Source organism: Pezoporus wallicus, unplaced genomic scaffold, assembly GCF_028554395.1.
Source record: "Pezoporus wallicus isolate ANWC-B61680 ecotype Strahan unplaced genomic scaffold, APGP_CSIRO_Pwel_v1 contig_8714, whole genome shotgun sequence".
Taxonomy (NCBI): Eukaryota; Metazoa; Chordata; class Aves; order Psittaciformes; family Psittacidae; genus Pezoporus; species Pezoporus wallicus.
In genome coordinates, this window is record NW_026635695.1 from 382,048 (window position 1) to 396,340 (window position 14,293).

General features: G+C 38.8%; 1 protein-coding gene across 2 annotated transcripts in view; it reads right to left on the bottom strand.

Annotated features, from left to right (window-relative positions):
* Positions 1–14,293, bottom strand: part of FHIT (fragile histidine triad diadenosine triphosphatase) — a 418,605-nt gene that overhangs the window by 286,584 nt on the left and 117,728 nt on the right. The gene's annotated exons all lie outside the window — the stretch shown is intronic.

Here is a 14,293-nt window from a genome sequence, read left to right on the forward strand (position 1 = left end):
AATGTCAAGTTATTATGTCAAAATTATGATAATTTTTATTTTACTATTCCAAGCATTCATTGATTTTTATTGTTCTTGACAGAAAATAATTTTAACTGATTTCAATAAAATTGTTTTCTATTTTGATTTGAGAAAGCTCTGCATTTACTTTCTGAGCTATTAGCAAACACAGAGAAACATTTGGACCATTTGAGAATACCAAGCAAGAGGTTCTTTCTTCAGGAAATCACTTTATAGTCAAAAAACTGCACATGCTTTCCAAATCTGGCCATGTAAGTTTCTAACTTCTTTTTAGACACATCATACATTAAACAGTCAACAACCCAGATAACTGAGCCTGGAGCAATTACTCTTCCTCTCCTGATGCATAAAGTCATTGCCCTCTGGCAGAAGCCCAGAAGAGTTTCCGTATTTCTTTCTGTCCTGAAGCATCCTCTAATTTGCCTTCTTACAACTGCTACTACATGAGCAAGGAGAACTAACGATAACAGAATCCCTGACTGATGAAATAATTAAGCCTTACCGGGTCCTCAGAGAAATTCAAGTTCAGCATTCTAAAGAAAGTAAAAGTGGGTCAAAATTCCTGGCGGGTGGGGGGTGCAGGGGCGGTGCTGAGGGCAGGAAGGACAGCAAAGGTGTCACCAACGTACTGAAGTGGTGGGAAAAAACAAGGCTTCATAAGTTTTTGAAGTTAAGGAAACAGTACACAATCCATCTGCGAGAGAGTCAGAATTTGACTGAAATCTCTTCTTCTGAGAGAAAACTTACTCAGCAGTACCCCAACCTGACCCAAATATGATTAAAAAACAAAGCAAACAAAACCAACCATTGACTTGTGTTGTATAAGACAGTACAAGCCAGTAAAAAAACAGAAGTATGGGGGGGTTTAGTTGCTATTTTGACTTCTCTTGAGAGATTTATGTAATAAGCTTTTAAGAAGGTAGTTCATAATGCCAATCATGTCTGCTACTTTGTTTCCTTTTCCGTGCCAGAAAGTCAGGTTGGCGAAAGGATTTAAAATTAAATTAAAGTAATAATGGCATACATTTCAGCAGTTACTTCATATATTAGTAGAACACAGATGTGTTTGCATTAACTAGGTAATTAGAACATGTAAAAGGGCAAACCCTGTTCCTTAAACAATAAACAGTATATTATAAAACATGATGTTGGCTGTTTTCATTGCCTTTTCACTTTGCATTGACATAGAAGTCCTTTTCAGCAACAATAACTGATAGAGGCTCCGCTGCTCAAGCTGTAGACCTTGGTTAAATATTTGCCCATCCAGCGACATTAATAAGGCTTTCAGTTACCATAGGGACTTGCCTGCATCTGGTCAAAGCAAGATCAGACTCCCCATCGCAAAGTCAGGCACTATTTTTGTTATGCACCCTTCCTCCCAACATACACAACAGGCTTTGATGAGAATCCACTTTGTCTTTAACCAAGCTCATAGACAGCCATCTGTAGCTTGCTATTACTTATCTGTTAGTCCTCATTTCCAACACACCTCTCAAGTGCCCTCTAGGTACTTCTGATTAAAACTTCAACACTGAGTTTTTAGATTTTACTTCTAACTCATTCATGCCTCCCAGTCACTTGGATTTCCCCTACGGCTACCTCTGATAGTTTTCTCCATTATTGAACAAATATAGGAACTTCCACACCAACTTTTAACAGCCCAAGAAATTCAGCCATGATCTTCTTTGTTCAGACACCAATTGACGTAAAAATTAAGACAGATGTACAATCTCTAAAATAAGATTACATAATGGAAGGCAAAACAAGCAAGTTTTTCTGTAACTGCTTTAAGAGTCTTCTTAGGATATATAGGGTTCATATACAATGTGAGTTATTTAGCCACTCTTATTTCAGGAAATAAGAAAGTAAGCAATGACTTTGATATAAACCTTAACCATATGTAAGGAATTATTTCAGTTGTACAAATTAATTCTTCTTTGTAACAGATACTTGACTGATTGATCTGTTTAATTATGGCATAAAGAAATAGTCTGTGCATTCACTCCAGTTATTCATATGAAGCAAACCTCCTAAATGTATATTCATTTTGACACCTGAATTCCCAGTATCACGATGTTTTGATCTGAGCATGATGCTTATTAATCTAACACAATTACCGCATTTTAAACATTACTGCGGTGTTTACACTCGGATATAATGAGACACACACCGCAAACTGGACAACACACTAGGGCAATAGAATACTTCTGAAAACAACATAAGCCACCCCATACATTTTGTCAAAAGCCACAAAGCAAATTTAGGTGACACAGACATTTTCTTAGATAGCCTTATTTTTTAATTTATTTTAAATATTTTCATGCTCTGGAAAACACCTTTGTCCTGGGTTCAGCAGTAGCAGTCATTTTTCTCCTTCTTAGTAGCTGGTGCAGTGCTGTGATTTTGATTTTCTGCCTGGGAACAGTGCTGATAACACCGATGGCTTTAGTTACCGCTCAAATGTTGTAGTCTGGCAAAGGACTTTTCTGAGCCTCATGCTCTGCCAGGGAGGAGGGGAAGCCAGGAGGAAGCAGAGACAGGACACCTGACCCAAACTGACCAAAGAGGTATTCCATACCACAGCACATCATGCCCAGGATGTAACTGAGAGTTACCCGGAAGGGCTGGGGCACTGTGGGGTTGGACTAGGTATTGGTCAGTGCTTGGCTGGGCTGGGGGGGCAAGTTATCAGTCGGTGGGTGCTGAGGTGTTGTATTCTCTTCCCTTGTTATTTCCTTTATCATTATTATTACTGGTGGTAGCAGCAGTGATTTGTGTTATACCTTAGTTACTAAACTGTTTTTATCTCAACCCGTGGGAGTTGCATTCTTTTCGATTCTCCTCTCCGTCCCTCCGGGAGTAGGGAAAGAAGAGGGGGGGGAGTGAGTGAATGAGCTGCCTGACTGGGTTTAAACCTTGACAACCTTATAGAAAGGATATGTTATTAGAGGCTGTCTATGTCTATTAGTGGCTGTTATTAGTGGATTTGACTAAAGCCTTCATCATCAAAAAATGTATAGTTTCATATAATTAAAAAATCAAAGCGCTGCAAGTTGACTAAAATACTGTGGACTCTCAAATAATTCAAATTTGTGTTTAGTTACAGCAGCTGTTTAATTAAAAGGTAGAAACTGCAACTAATCCACTATGGTTGAATGAAATATAATCTATAACAGAGTTTAATCCCCCGAAGACAGAGAACAGTGATATGGATTCTAGAAATCAGGGGCTCCATTTAATGAATCTTATGAAAGAGATCATAACACCTCCAAGCCCGTGCATCTTTGTTTCTCTGATTATCCAAATAATGAATCATTTCCCAGCTTGGCACTGAAATTATAATTTTCTATTTTAATATTAAAAAGCAATGTTTTCACATGCATTATGTAAACTCTTCTGCTGGAATTTGTACTCAAAGCTTTACAGAGTGAGAAATTAGATGCACAAGAATAGAAGTAATGCAATTTTTTTTTCTTACTCTTAGCTAACTACTTAATTGTTCATCAATAAAACATTTTGTAAGAAAATCCATGCACAAATGGCCTGGAAGCATCTTTCGCAACTTAAAAATCAGCTAAGGAAACTGCTGCACACAGGAGTTCCGCAGTTGCTTGCCCTAGCTCAGCTGCAGTGATTCAGGCATGATTTCAACTCGATATCAACTTCCAGAACCACACTCTGAGGAATTTTTTTATCTTCACTTCTATAGAAACCAGAATTAACAAAGCTAAAAGTCACCATTTGCCTTCTCAGATCCAGAAAGAATTAATCAGTCTGGGCTGTTTTTAATCATACTGAGTTCTGTTTATACCAAGGCAGAGGGACTATCAAAGCAGAAAATGGTAGTCCTTAATTAGAGAGGGCAGGTGGCACACAGAGTCACAGCACAAGTGCCTCTCCACATCCCTGCCAGTGATTGAAGACTTGACCGCAGCATCCATTCTTCAGGGGTGAAAAATAATCCAGTCACCAGGTGGCCATCTCCTTACCACAGACTGCCATCTGCACCAAAACGTGCTAAATTATGTTTAGTTCTTTTTAATGTGAACCATTATCCATTAGAGTCACCGCAGGAAACCAGGAGGTCCTGTTAATTGAAACTTCAGCTGTGACTTAAACCTCTGTCCCAGACAGGAGAGAGACACTTTATCTGCTGAGTCCTTCAGTCTAACACAGAAGCATTTTTTCCTAAGTGATAAGATGCAGAACAGTAAATGCCTGATCTGCAGAACAGTGGGAGTTTAGGGAAGGAGTCACCCTGTGCAAGAGTTGCTGTGCATCAGCCCCCAGATCAGTTTTATTTTGCACACCGTTTACTTTCCTAAGGAGCTGAAACACAGTTGTACTCATGACTTGCTAACGAGCTGCTATTAACCAAATGCCCTCAGATACAATGCAATGCAAGCTGCTAGTGCTGTGACATGTACAGAAAAAGGGCTCTATTTCTGCCAACGGAACTCAAAACTCCCATCCTACTCTGTCACCTCTCCTGGTAAACAGGAGTCACACAGTTTGCTCACTCATCCATTCCTCAAGTATTCAAGAGCTTGAAAATGTAGACCAAAATGCAGAGGGTGAACACTGTAAAAAACAACAGACAGGAATACCAAGAGAGAAGTTTGCACCCATCATAAAGATGATCCTTCCAATGCTCAAATTTCCTTCCGGACATTCACTGCTGTAAGTAGGAGAGGCTAAATGGGAACCTCCATCTCCAACAAGCCCCTCTATGGGCATGTTGTGACACTCTTCAATAGTTCCCCTTTATTATTTCAGCCACACTTCAAAGAGATCCAGCACTGAACAGGAACCATCATGAGTAACCACCACCTGAGAAAGACCACTTCAAGGACCTTGGCAGAAGGTGCACCACTGAAGCAAGGAAACACCTGATGGAGGTGGAAGCTTGGGACACACTGACCCACCACATTCTGCATGTGGAGGAGTGGGGACACCAGGTCATTTCCAAAAAGACTTAAAAGTTCATGGGCACCTCATTGGTTTGTAAAGTACCAGTAGCATCACCAAGTCACCATCAAGCATTAGGAGACCTGTGCTAAGAGTTAACTTTCTGCACTGTCATTTACACCTCCAAGTGCTCAGGCAATCCTTTTAACATGGATGGGCGGAGAGGGTCACAAAGATGTTTTTATTCCAGCAAATAAAGTAGTAAAGACACACAGTGTTATGACTCCAAGCCCGCACATTAACAGAATCATGGTTCATCAATTTTTAAATCCACATTTAGAGCTTTCTCCTAAAAGCCAAAAAGTAGCTACAATAGATAGTCTTGTAAAACGCAGCATCTGTTCTCTTTCATTCCATGGTCATAGATAACCTTCATAAGCTGATTTGCTCATGACAATAAATTTATTTTCAGAAATTATACTCCTGATCTAATATGAAACAATAAATAATTCAGAAGTTTCACATTATTACAGAGAATTATATTTAGGAGATCAACTAGGGATCTCTGTAATGAGAAACATTCACCTTGCTAGAGGAATGCTACTCTGCATTTAATCTTATAATATTCCCTTCAGGGTGTACAAGACAGCTTGCTGGAAAATATAATGACTCCTTGACTGTTTTTTGATGAAAAAAAGAGTAGAGAAAACAGTGATATGGAAATGAGATCTACATTTCATTTGAAATTCTATATGCACTATTTTAAAGCCACCTTGTTTCAATATGGAAAAAAAATCAAAATATATTTGATGGGCCTGATGATGTTATTTAGAAAAAGAGAGATTAAAACCACAAAGAAACCAAAAGATGTGGGACATGTGGTCGTGTTAATAGAAAGCCACTTACATCTTACAAACAGGAAAAGATCTACTTCAGCTGTTTTAACTTTATTTTTTTGTTACTAGAAAGAGAAAAGTTGGTTTACAAAGTTCCCATTGGCCAAAAAGTAAAAGCATCTGCTGAAGCCAGAAGTGACTTTTTAACCCAGGGCAGCAGCAGTGATGCTTACAGCAGCACAGCTCTGTCCTCACCCGAAGGCTTTCAGGCAATCAGCAAGTTTCAGCCAAGAACCACAGAAATAGAGGAATGCACTTCAGAGTACTGCTGTGTTTGGGCACTTATCTTAAAGTGTAGCAAAGTATTTTCCTCTCATGGTCCTCCCCCTCCAACCACTGTAATTTATGATTGTCAAAAGAAGGAAACTATCTAATTTGTCTAACCGCAGCTAATGTTGGGTGTCTGCTGCATGCAAGGTAATGAATATTGATGTATGCAACCATTTTCCAAATGAAGTAACTGAACAATACATACATCGTTTCCACGAGTCTGGAGTCCCCAAGAAAAATCATTAAATTGTCAGTATGTATGATCAAGTCTGAAGGAAAACCAAATACTATTGATGATGACAGCATGCTATTGTATCTCAGCATCATTATGCCAGAGGTGTACATTTTCAAAGCATCCCATGAGAAGTCAACAGACGACACCATTAATTGCCTCTGGGATTTAAGCACGCCATTTAAACACAACAGCCTGAAGACATGTCTAAAGCTTTAGCTATTTTTTTAAGCATGGTACAGTCTGCCTCAGAGTATTTCAAATTACATCCTTCGGTGTAATTAGGAAGCTACTCACAATTAACTCTGTGGCAAAAAAGAAAATTCATCTTAATGTCTAAACCCAGATAATCTAAAAGATCAACTTGGATACACTGGAAAGGACAGTGACACACAGTCTACAATGCAAAAGAGCTCCAGGAACAGGGATTTAAGAAACTTCCATTCTGGTTTCCAACCATGTTATTATTATTTCACATCAAATGTCCATAGATAACTGCCATCACAAAACTTTTTCTGCTAAAAGTGTCTACTGAGGTGCTAATTTCAGGGTTTCATTTTGAAACAAGGATTCCAATATAAAGTCTTACGTTGATTGTTTTTTTCTCTAATAAGTCTCAAAAAACAATGGTCTATGTTATATTTATGCAATATCGTATAGTTCATTAACTATACTCCAAACAAGGTTCCAGCCCCTGCAGCATAACATTCCACAACAGTAATGTGGAGACACTGACCCCTGCCAAATATCTTTATGTATATTTTTCTCTAGTTCTGATAGTTTTCCTTCAGAACTGACCTGATCAAATATATTCACAAATTATCATCTTCCTGCTTTCATTCTAGTTAATTGGAGAGCAGGTTTTCTACATACAAACACTGGTTTGCAAACAGTGCTGGGCAACCCATGTGAAAAGACACGCTGTACATATGTAGTATCCCGATGTAATTCCATCCAGAGGTAGCTGCAAGAATAAAACTCATATTCATTGCAAATCCTGAACCAAGTAAGAGTGTTCTTTGCCATTGTGAAGACAACCTCATTTCTATTACCCCAGGAAACACAGCTAAACTATTTGTTACAGGTATAGGTTAATAGCATTCACTACAAATATGTTAAAATGACATATATTACAATTAATTAAATTTCCAGGGGAGTAATGTGGTATTTGGACTTTGACATTAAATCAATTCAAGCTTTACAAGATACCCTTGACAACTCCACCCGTAAAATCAATAGTAAAACCTTGTATCCCTCAGAAAGGACAATGATAGCTGTGTGAAAATAGGAATTTAAATAAAATTGGAGTTGTCTGTAGCAGGTAGCATTGGGATTACTCTAGCACTAGTACAGGATTTACCATGACTTCTGAGTTATTAATCTTATACTCCAAAGCACAATACAGAGTTTCTTTAAAGATGTAGTTGACTATTGTGACTATTTTCTGTATCTCATGTAGGTGGCACTTTCTTTCCCTCCTGTTTTCAAAAGTTACTCATTTGGGGAATTAGTTTGAGGTAAAACATGTATCTTCGATAAGCACTCATTCTACCAAAGCGGTTTTCCAAATCACAGACTGATGACAAGATTCTAAATTATCCTTCTGATAAGGTGCAGCTGTGAAAATCACTACGGGAACATAGGTAGGAGGCAGCAATATCCTTTGCATGGAACTATTCTCTTCATTTTTGTGGTACATAATAGAAATTACTATATTTTTAAGTTGGCTTTCATTCTTGTCACCACCCATCTTCCAGCTTCTAATTATGTTAAACAACAATATCAAAGAAAAAGTGTTTTTTTTTTACCAGAAAGAGCCCATAAGCATCAGTCTTCGAACCAAGACCTGACAGTGACAGAAGGAACCAACAGGATGAACTTTCACAAGCACTGAAAATATTAATGCTTGAAATGGGAAAAAAAAATTAAAGTCCTGACAGAGGCAGCTACCACAAAACAATTCTGAATCTTCCAGAGAAGAGTGGAAGAACATAAATATTCATTGTGTTCAACAGAGAATAGCACATCGCATGCTTGCTGCAAAATAGAGACACTTTAGTATATGCTGAAGCCTCACAACAATGGGATTTGCCAATTAAATCTGAAGGCTGTGATCATTTCTGTTGTGATATGGTGAATAGCATGCTGAGAGACACTCAGATGAACAGGTTTTGAATCACTGCAATATTCTGGTTTGGGCAGCTTTTTTTTTCCCCCCATCCTGTGTAAATATGAGAAAATGCGGTAGACAACCCTGCAGAGACCTAAAGGAAGGTTATTTTGAGGTTGTTTTTCTTTACTTAAGACAGCTAAGCGCTAAACTAATATCAGCTATATTTACTTTTCTTTGAAAGCCTGTAAATTGCACCTAATTAACAGACCCTGATGAAGTAAGATACCCCATTCCCTCAGACTTAGATCTAACAGAACCTTTTTCCTGTCGAGTCTCATGATGAAATCTTGAGACTGTGCTGTGCTTCTCTAAAGAAACAAATTCCCTTGGTTTCTTCCATCAAGTAAGTGCGAAAGTCAGAGGATGGCCACGCTGTCACTATTGTAATTTTTAATCCTTTCACTGCAAGCAGCAAAAATCCCTCACTGTGACTCTCTGAGGCTGCGGGGCGAAAGAGAGGTCCTAATGCAACCTGATAGCATTCGCTGAGAGCAGCATTGAAGAGCTCCGCATTCCTGCAGGATTCAACGCTAATAATCCTCACAAGGAGCTTAGCAGGTTCCCTTTCCCTTCCTTTTCAATGGCCGAGTTAGGTGAGACACTGAAGGCACAGACTCAAAATTATCATCACCATCATCATTTACATTAACATCGTACCTAGAAATCAAGTCATGGACCACACCCCCCCCAGACTAAGTGCAGTTCCAGAAGAATATAAAGGAACCTTTCTTGGAAATTTCATAATTCAGCAGAAGGCAGGAAGCCCAACAGATGGAAACACAAAATAAGAAACTGCTGTCCAGCATCTCTGCAGTAGTCTCTAGTTATTAACAACCTCTCTCTAGACCCTTAAACTATTATATTTCTGGTATATACCAGGAGATATTTAAGGACTTTTGAAGAACCAGCATCACCTTACGGGAGTATGCTGGGAATTCTTTACCTGATGGCACAGAATGAGGTGCCTGAAGCACTGCTGACAAAGTGACACTTTGCACTTGCTTCTTTTCTGAACTGATCTGAGAGTCGTATGTTTCCAGTTACGGTCATTACCACTGTTTAACTGGCAGGCACAGATATTTAAAGACATCTGAAGAATAAACTCCTTCATGTATATCTATATATAAATAATGTTTCAGCTGTCTTGTATAAACCCATCCCTACCAGCAACTTACAGGGTATTTCAACCCTCTGTAAGAAGTTGCCACTTCAACATGACATATGCTTGTTTCTTTAGAAAATGAAGTCACCAAACCCTAAAACACTACCAAAAGACTTTCAAAACGTACTGATGATCAAAGGTGGCTCTGTCTGGAGGATTATTTAGCAGAACTGAAACAAATATGCCCAGCTAATATATTTAACAACTTTTTGTCTGCTAACATGGTGTCGTGCATTAAGTGACAACTAGCAAAGAGTTTTCACCGAGAATGAAGTACCTATTTCAGGTCATATTCTACAGTACATACTTCAATTCACAGTCACCATCATGTCTATCTGGCAGATATCATATAATCTCCATGCAGCTACATAAATTTTTATAGATTTATAACAGATAAATAGATCTATGTTCGTTTTTATTGGTAATCTCATTTACCCTTTTCCAGTTGCCATCAGCTTCCAGCATATGTACAGCTACATGCTAAACCTCATTTTGATCTCTAAAAATCGTCGTCACAATTTCTTTTGACTTCAGCAAGACTTGGATTTGGCCTAGGGAATTTATCCCATTTATTTGCAAAGCTTTCACTATGTTTGTAAATCCCTGGAGTCATGTTCATACTGCAGGAAGAGAAATTTCTTCAGTGTGACAGGGTTGATAAATTTCTCAGGCACAGAAAGGTTTTGAGGATGTTATTCCTATTGTCTGAGCATTCACCTGGCACACTGGGTGACAGCAAACTGGTTAATCCAAAGGAATTAAGGAGAATTTTTTAACACAGTTTCTCCTCCATGCTTTTGAATGGCCACACAACTTGTCAGAGTCTATTAATATGCATTATAGGGACAAAGATGTGAATAAGTTAAGCAGTAGTCTCCTTCCAGCTGATCCATAAGCCTTATGATGTGTAGTAACATCATTTTGGAGGTCATACACTCAAGAAATGTAATATTGCTTCGTTATCATAAGAACTTCGTTGCTGCAAAGTAATTCAGATTCAGCTAGAAAAATAAGCTCAACAATCAGTTAAGACTTAGCTCTGGACTCTCCTTGTCAACCATAATCCAGAAAGAAGGAGAAGAATAACAACAAGTAAAGGGTAATGACAATTTTCATAAGCAAACTAGGAGCAGCTGCTCCAAGGTCAGTAACTGGAAAAATGATGTTAATGATCCTGCATTAGCTGGGTAAAGTGTCGCTGCTAAAACAAATCAGTCCAGATTTGAACCATTGTGTGGCTGTACATCAGTATCAATTAGGGTGGCAGATGATGTATAAAGAGCCTGGACAAAGGATATTATTATGTTACAAGCTGTATTGATTTTTACAAGGCTTGTTTGATTGACTGACTGATAGTAGCAAGTAATTAGCTTTAATCTTGGGTTACAATGACCAGAAAAAAATTCCTGAATCAGGTTATACTTGATCTTTGATAATACTTCACGATAGAAAACTGCTTAAATAAGGCAGAACCCTTTTTTCCTTTGTAAAGCCACTGTTACACAAATAGTCTGCGCAGTACTTGGCATACCCAGGAGTGCCCGGCTGCATTCAAATTCTAGTCACACAGAGGGCGGTCAGGAAAGAACAACCTGGTAAGTGGTTCCAGCACAGGAGCTCTTCATGATTGGTTTAATGTTTTGGCATCTCTGATTTCAAAATGCACATATGTAAATAGTATGCAAACCCAGAAATTCTTCTCCCTTTTCCTAAAGGACAGCCAGAGGGGATAGAGAGGAGGACAGTGGCCTGTTCACTGTGGCCACTTCTCCCACTGACAAAACCAGGACATTTAGAAGAGCATTGACAATTTGCAAGCTCCCTACTCATAAGAAACCCAGGCTGATACGGTGTCAGGAACCTGGCCTTACAAGCAAGCACTCTCCAGCGCATTTTCTCATTCCAAATCCCAAGTGGACACTTTGATCATAGAATCATAGAATAGTTAGGGTTGGAAAGGACCTTAAGATCATCAAGTTCCAATACCTGATACCTGAAAGGAAATTCTATGGGGACAGAAGACCAGGTTAGAGCTATTCACAATACAAATATTAGTTAGGACAGCAAACAGCAAGATGTCTTGGTTTTGTCTTTTTTGGCCTCATTTCTTTTATCCCCATTTCACATACAAGCCTAATTTTAGACCAAATCTGTAAGAAAAACTGTGCGTTTTGATCTTTGAACTCCCCCAGATACCTGTGATTTTCCACATACACACACTGCCTTCCCACCTTTTGTATTCCCTCAGTGTTCTGGGTCACTCTGCTTCCTCCAGTATCAGCTCCTTCCCTCAATACATTTCCTCTCCCACCTCTGTACTCCTGATCCCATATAATGCAGCTCCATACCCATGAGGGTTTCTACTTTCCCCCACTCATGCCTCATTGTTTTTTCTATATACTGATACTCTCCATTTTTCCATAGGCTTTTCCCCTCTTCCTGAGCAAAGCTCTTCTAGTTAAAGGCATCTAGTTAGACCCATGCCTGTTCCAATAAACCCAACAGTATGGGACTAAAATACCATCACTGAATTTGCTTGCTTGATAAGCTACACATGGCTGCAACCATCCCAATGTACTTGTTTGTAAAGCATCTGTCAAACCTTCAATTGCATGCAAATTATAAATAATACTGGTGGAGAACATGAGAGCATATGTGCCATGATTTTTACAACAGGCAGCCCCACAGAATTAAAACCTAGTATAAGTGCAGAAGATAGCTATCTATAAGAGAAGCAGAACGCTACTTCTACCACTGTGCTAGTTATTGACGTGCAGTATATCGATGCTCAAATATAATTTCATTCCATTAGAATAATTTGATATTCATAGCATTTGAACAATTTGAAAAACAGAAGTAGTGCCAGCAAGTTACAGCTCAACTTATCTCTGTAGTGCTTTTAATGTAAAACCCAGTACTTGGTCATCTAGTTACAGCTGGGGTGGTGGCGTTGAAACACATTAAGTTTTCTTGTTCTATTTCTCTTTCCCCCTTTTTTATTGATTAGCAGATCTTTGCTCCCAGAATGAATTCTCAGTTCCTTTTCTGTTGACACATTTTGTGCATTGATATTTATCGTGGGTTTGGCTATATATGTACGCCCCAGGGCTTCAGCTCTTATCAAGAGAGAGATTCAGTTTCTCAAAGCCGCAGGTCCTGTTTTTTCTAGTTCATCACATCCCTGCTCTGGAGGTTTCTGGGCATGCTTGCCTCCTGAGAATTCACAAACTAAGACAAAGTTCCAGAGTGAAGATAAATGTCTGTATATGCCACAGAAAAAGGAAAAACAGAAAAATCACAGCTGTTCTGATCAAATAATGCTGCCAGCACTTTTGAAAACTTAGCATTAATTTAGATGGAAGCAGCATAAGTTGATGCATGCAGGCAGATACTTAAAACCCTTAAAACCACCCTAGAGCCATCCATCACAAGGACCTGCTAAAAACTGGGTGGCCCTTCAGAATAGGGGACAAAATTTGATTCAGCCACATCACAGCCCTGATCATGCCCTTGTGAAAGCAATGGGAGATTTGCCATTGTTTTCAAAATGAACACAGTTGAGTTAAAAGTTTCCTACTGACTAAAGTGGGCAAATTATGCATTTCCATACAGAAACAGCCTCTGTGAGCGCAAGCTACACACAACCCCCCCAGTAACCAGGCCTGGTTATTTTATTTCTTCTTTTTAGAAAGGAATGTGGATAGCCTGCCATTATTTTTACAGTCATATAAAAATATACAGTCGTATAAATATGGGGCATATTAAAAAGAAATTTTAAGAAAACAATAAAGTAGGCTTTTCCTTACTGTAACTTGTAAATGTGAAACTAGTTCTGCCTGGGGAAACATCACTGGTGCTGGAGATCAGGGAATGAAGACAAGATAGAAGGCATCAGGTAGGAAAATAAGCACATACAACTAAGATTTTTACATCTCTTGTGAAATCCTCTGTCTTCACTTTGAAAATTGCCAAACTGGTGACACAATTATCAAATTATTTCTTTTTCTTTTTGTTGCCTCCAGGAGAGAGTTAAAAGGACCTGAACTGGATAAAGGCTTCCACTCATGGAGACAATGTACCTTAAGAGATGGCTGTTATATATTCTCAGGGATTTCCCTCCCTTTCTCAATACTGTTTCCTTTTCTAAAGAGAGATGAAGCATCCACACAGCCTCTTACAATAACTGTACTTTTCCCTCTGATGGGATAACAGTTAAGCTAATGGGATAACCTTAGGAAGCAGAAATTTGACACAAACCAGTCAGCACGACTTACGAAGCGGGTTGGTCTGAAACAGAAACAATGCCACCTATTTCCCACAACATTATAAGCCATCATCCAAAGCACCAAAATACTAACCAAGTTCCTATCCTCTAAACCAATTTTTAGCCTGAAAACAGAGGTTGCAGATACTCCATGAAATCTAAGAACATGCTGCTTTGGATTTTCTACGTAAAATGTTCAGATTGGAAGATAACATACAACAATATAAAACCCTGAGATTAATTTAAAATAAAGCCAGGAAACACAAGGTTAAATCTGTGCAATAAGAGCATGTGACACACTCCGCAGCAGGAGGATATCACACATTCATCCCGTTTTTGAGAACAACAGCCAAATTATCCTTTCTTG